Raw genomic sequence first — 5,854 nt, forward strand, 5'->3', positions numbered from 1 at the left:
CAGGGGGCTTCAGGCTGAGCACAGAGCACAGGGATGCCCTGGCTCTGCTGCGTGGGGCCAAGCTGAGCAGATAAACACACAGACAACTTTCTCTCTACTTACACTTCCTCGGTATCAGACATGTTGGCAATTAGTTTCTAGAGGAAAGAGAAGAAAAGGAAAACAAACAAGAAAAAGAAGAAAAACAGTGTTATTAGTGAGTGCACCTCATAAAAAATACCGAGGCAGAAGCAGATGGATTGACATTTGAGGACAAAAAAAGCCAAGCACCTGCTTTCCCACACACCAACCAGCTCCCCACCAACACTGACATTTTGGGAGAAGTACAAACCTTTGCCACCCATGTCGGAGGACAAAGGGAGGGGGAGAGAAAAAGATCATCTGGAAAGATAAATCCCATCAATTCAGCTGCTTCCCACAGGCAGACCCAGGGGCTGCCTTGTCCCATATCTGAATTACAGAACCCCCAGAGCTCAGGGAGACAGGCAAGGCCAGGGCGTCCTCCTGCACCCATCTGACATTTCCATCACTCCAGCAAGATCAGAGGAATTTTCCCTTCTTTTGTGCGACCACAGGTGGGAAGGTGCCACCTCCAAAGCCTCAGTCAGTTACAAAAATAACTGAAACTACCAATAAACCTAGAGATAAGTACTTATTTGTCAGCACCCAAAAATGTGTCTGGTTTATACAACTGATGAGTGAGTGAACATAATTTGATGATTAGTTTAAGATGAAAACCAGCCACATGCCTAGTTAGGCAGCTCACATTGATATAACCATTCTATGCAATGCATCATTGACTTTCCTAACAGCATCAGCTGCCCTGAGGCCAGGGGAGAAGATGAGGAAAGGCCCCCAAAACTTTCTCCAAATCCACAGCAGATCTTAAATTAGAAAGCCAGGCTTCTCCTTGCTGGCCCAAACCCCAACTTTCATGACTTCATTATTCAGCTGATATATGAGAGATGTCTTGAAGGAGCAGGTGGGCTGACTTAGGTTCAAAAGGAACAACTGCAGCTCAGCAGCTTTCTATTTCAGAGGAAGGCAGTAATCCCACAGGCTCCAACCCTGCCCTATAAGGGATTCTCTCCATTCCCCAGCAATGACCTTGGGCACCATACGTTAACATCAACAGGATTTAAAACCCCCATGTTGCAAGGAGAGATAAACAGCCAAGATTTTTTCTTCTGGCTCCTCATTTATTCTTTTTCAGAAATTCAGCATTGCCCTGGAAGTAGTGCTAGCAGGGTCTGTGTTATGACCTGACCTGAGGTGCTGGATGGGAGGGGTAATCTACTGGCAGGGCACATGAGATTTGGGCTCAGTGGTCTCTTGGTCCCAGGCTGCTTTTAATTTCATAGCTGTGGTTGCCCTCTCCTTGGTTGCAACAGCCATCCCAAGGATGACTCTGAGGACTCTAGTTCCACCAGGCAGAGGGAACAGGGGGAATTTTGTGTTTGGGAGGAATTTCAGCTTTTAAAAGTCTTTTCTGCTCAATTTACACTACTGTTAATTATTTGAATGCTACAACACTGCTGGTCTCTCTCCCCTGGTCTTTTCAGTCTAGATTTCAGGATGAAGACTTGCACTTGCTACCTCCTCAGTGGCTAGCATGTTAGCAGTCTCATTTCAGCCTTCAAGAATTATTCAAGCTATTAGTAATAATGCTTGACAGCATGTTGGTTTAAGCAACAGGACAGCAGAGCTTCTCCAGGCAAAAGCCTGCAGAGGGAACCTGCCTAATGCCCAGCTGTTGGCTTCCTCCAAAAGACACGTTCTGTAAAGACTCAGGGCAATGGCCAATCCTCCCATGGATTAAGCCTTTATAAATGAAGCTTTCCTTCTTCCCAAGGTGGAGGATTAAAAAAAAAAATTAAGAGGACTTTTAAAAGGCTGTGGGCTGAAGTCCTCTCTCATTCTAGTAAGAAGAGTAATACCACTAAATGGTGAAGAAATCAGCTGGAGAACCCTCTGTGTGCAGACAGAGAGTGTCTGCTCAGCGCAGGGCATGTAGCGCAGTGCAGGCTGTTCTTTCCAAGGCAATTGAAGTCAATGGGAGCCTTTGCAATCAGGCTTTCCATTAGCAGTTATTGGAATGAGCTCATCTCGTCTCCAATTTAGCTCTAAGGACATCTTGCTGAGAGTTGTCACACTGGCTGTTCCCCTGCCCCCTTCCATATTTGTTAATCCAAGCGCTGCAAATGCGAATGGGATTTTGCATGGCATCTGTCCGTGTGCTATAAAAGCAGAGTGAGAATGCCAGCATCCCTAACACCATAAGACCCCAACCCTGAGGGGATTTCTTGGCCCCAGATAAAATGAATTAATAACAAGTGCATTGGCAGACTCTGTACAAAGATGAGCCAGATACAGGAACCCCATAGGCGAGGACAGGGGGGACAAAAAATCCAGGGGAGGATCACTGATTTCAGCCTTGCAAGGGCCAAACATCCAGCCAGGTTTGGTCCCTCTGTCAAGAGAAGCCAGCGTTTAAGGCAGCACCTGACTGCCACTGCCCTGGCTGGAAAGATAAAAAGGTTTAGCTTCAAGAAGAGAAAGGTGTCTGTCCACTTCATGGCATTCAAAAGCCATCTGGTCCCTTAAAGCCAGGGGCAAAATGCAGACTGGCATAGCTACAGCCACCAAAGACTAGAAAGGCTCTTTGGTGCCCAGCACTATCCACATAGTCATCAAAGCAGCCAGGGAAATTGGACTATATTTACATCCAAAAGGCAATAAAGAAAGCAATCTGTTAAGAGCGGCAGTTTTTGCAGTTAGGATTAAGTTTGCCCGAAGGCAATGGAAAGTCTCCAGCTGGCTCGGGATTAGCCTTTGGTGGAAATTACTTTACACACAGCAAATGCAGCCCAGGATTAAGGCTGTTAGCACCTTCAGGCAATAATTGGGCTTTGTTTGTATAGTGGCAGAAAAATGGATTCTGGTCTTGACGGAGGTTTAAGGATGTAATAAAATCAATTAGTTAATGCTGCCCACCCTTTGGAAGGAAATCAAAACACATGGGAAAGTTTCACCAGACAGAAAACTTCCTGCCTGCTCCCACCCCTAAAAGGTGAAAGCAAAGGTTATTCTGCATTTTGCCCAAGCCAGGCAGGTCACTGGAAGGACAAATACACCAACCCTTAGCCTCAGGTGGGCAGGAATACCATGTCCCTTTTGGCCCCGAATGCTCCTGGCCTCAGCTGAAAGAGCAGAGCCAGCACCACCCAAGAAGCCTCTTAGCAGCTGAGAATGCACCCGGGAGGGGGAATGGGCTGCCTTGCACCTCCAGGCCATCCCTGGAAATAACCCACCCATCAATCATCCCCTCCCAAGGCAGGCCATACAAGGTAGGCAAGGTGGCAAGAGCCGCATGGAAAGGGGGCAGCACAGAAGTGGCCATGCATGGGCAATGGGGCCTGGCAGGGACAGCTCTGGGGCAAGGATGGGCTATGATCCACCAAGCACCACACAGCCACTCTGCCCAGCAGGAGCCACTGCCAACCCACTGCAGGGATTTCTTAATATACATACATATATTATATACAATACCTATCTCTTTTGATATGATATCTAATAAGTACATAAACATATGCATATACTTCTCTCTAATGCTGAAACTGAGTAGCAGGACTCCAGCACTGCTGGAGGGTCATAGCAAAATCCCAACTCCCTGTCCCAAAATGTGCTCTTTATCCTAATCTGCAGGGTAGCATGAGCTGTCCGATCCCTGCAAGGGGTTTTCTAGGGATAACAAAGCCAAGACAGAGAACAAAAAGCCAATGACTGTGCTCAGCTCACATCCCCTGCCTTTCCTTGGTCTTAGAATCACCAAGGTAGGAAGAGACCAACAAGATCATCCAGTCCAACCACCCACCAGGCACTGCCACTGTAAGCCCTAAAGCACTCAGCCAGGTGCCTCTTGAGCATCTCTTGGGGACCCACCACCTCCCTGAGTCTTGTCCCCCTGAGGGGTGGCTGCCTGCCCTGGCAGTCACCTACAGCCCCACTGGAGCTCCCCCCATCAGTGACACAGCTCCCACCCAAATTGCTGCCCCCAGAGTCACCTGTGCTGGTGCCCCTCCTGCCCCATAGGATACCCACCACCTGACAGCAAGAAGCTGATCTAAGAAATATAAATATGCTTATGGAAAACTTTCCACTCTCACAGGAAATGAGAAAATTGCAAGAGAAATTCCCTGTGTGTGCAGAAGGGCAGGAGGACGGGGTTAAATTCAGAGTGGTGATGGCATATTCTCCATGTTCATGACTTCAAGCTCCTTCACTTTGCTAGCCTGACCATGCAAAACTCAATTTTCTCAATTCCTGTGGGAGGGGACAGTTTTTCCATGGCCACATTTTTTTCCCTAGATCTCCCTCTAGACCTACAGCCCTCTCCATCCACCAGAAGCTCCCTGGTGGTCTGCCCTTCATACCTCCTGCCTCAGCCATCCATTTCTCTGGGTGACAGAGCAGGGAAGGTCAGCACTTTCTTCCTGCTGCTTGAGGAAACTTCCCCTGAGTGCCCCAGAGATAACAATCTCCAGTCCCAAATCTTGGTTTGGAAGGATCTATTCTCCCACTACTAATCCCTGAGACGCCAAAGCACCCAAACCTCTGTGGGTGACATGAGACTTGTGAGATGCCCAACTAAAGCTACAAGTGCCTTTTCCTTAGGATCCTGAGGAACCCAACCTTCCCCTGGTGCTCCTCCATTCAAACCAAGGTTTATCCCTTCTGTGGTGTTGCCCTCCTTGCCAGGGACCCCACTTACCTGGGAGGAGCGGAGAGAAGCACCAAGCTCCTGTCGGAGGGGATGGGCAGGCTGGGATCTGCGAGCGTCCCAAGGTGATGCAGCTCGCAACTTATAGTGACATTTGATCGCCTGGGAGGGCTGATTGGCCCCAGGCTTCCTGTGCTGGCCAGGGAAGGGAGCAGGGATGGGCGGGGAAGGGGTGAGATGGAGGGGGAAGCAAGGGAAGGCGGGGGGAAAAGGTCATGCCATGTATAGGAGCAGCTGGAGGAATAGCACAGATGATGCTAAGATGGGAGGGACATGTTTGGAGAAAAAAACCTCCAGGGCTTATGTTTCTATATTTACAGCCAGGCAGGCAGGGCTCAAAGAGGGGTATCTGAGGCAAAGGCACCTCAGAAACAAACTGGGAGGCTCCCATAGCTCCCTGGTACATGATCACTCCTAAAATCCTGGCTGTGGCAGCGTGGATCTCACAGCCTCAACACACAGCAACAATCCCCACTCTCCCCCTGGGCAGGGGCGCTCCCCAGCTGCCCCTCCACAAGCAAAGGTTTTGCCTGTGCTGCAGGATGAGAGCTTTGGGAAGGCCTGTGCATCTTCCCCATCCAAGGCTCTTGGGAACCAGCAGTCACAGGCACACAAGAAGGCAGAGGCACTTGGCACTCGAGTTGCCTTAAGTGCATCTGTGTGAGAGTGCTGTGTAGCTCACACCCACCTCTCACTGAGGCTCTGGGGCTCTGCCACATACCAGGGCTGGAGGGGACCTAGAACAAAAAGCAATAGAGTAGGAATGCAGCAAAAGAGCTCATAAGCCTTTCTTAGCATGGCATGAAAGCATTATTTAAGTAAGGACTTGTTAGGGAGGGCAACCCCAGGTGGCTGGAGCTGGGGTGCCTGGAGTGGTTTTGCTGCCGGAGCACTCTCCACAGTTGCCCAACTATTCCAGCAGAGGATTGCAGTGCCTCACACAACCCTCTGGTTCAGGGTTTCCATTTCACTAAATATCCCAGGCTTCAGCTTCCCGTCCCCTCCCTCCTGGCCCTGTCCCTTGGCAGGGCTCCCCAGCAACAGAGCCTGTGCCCTGCTGTGTGCCCGGCAGTT

This window comes from Ammospiza nelsoni, chromosome 6 (assembly GCF_027579445.1).
Source record: "Ammospiza nelsoni isolate bAmmNel1 chromosome 6, bAmmNel1.pri, whole genome shotgun sequence".
NCBI classification, from domain to species: domain Eukaryota; kingdom Metazoa; phylum Chordata; class Aves; order Passeriformes; family Passerellidae; genus Ammospiza; species Ammospiza nelsoni.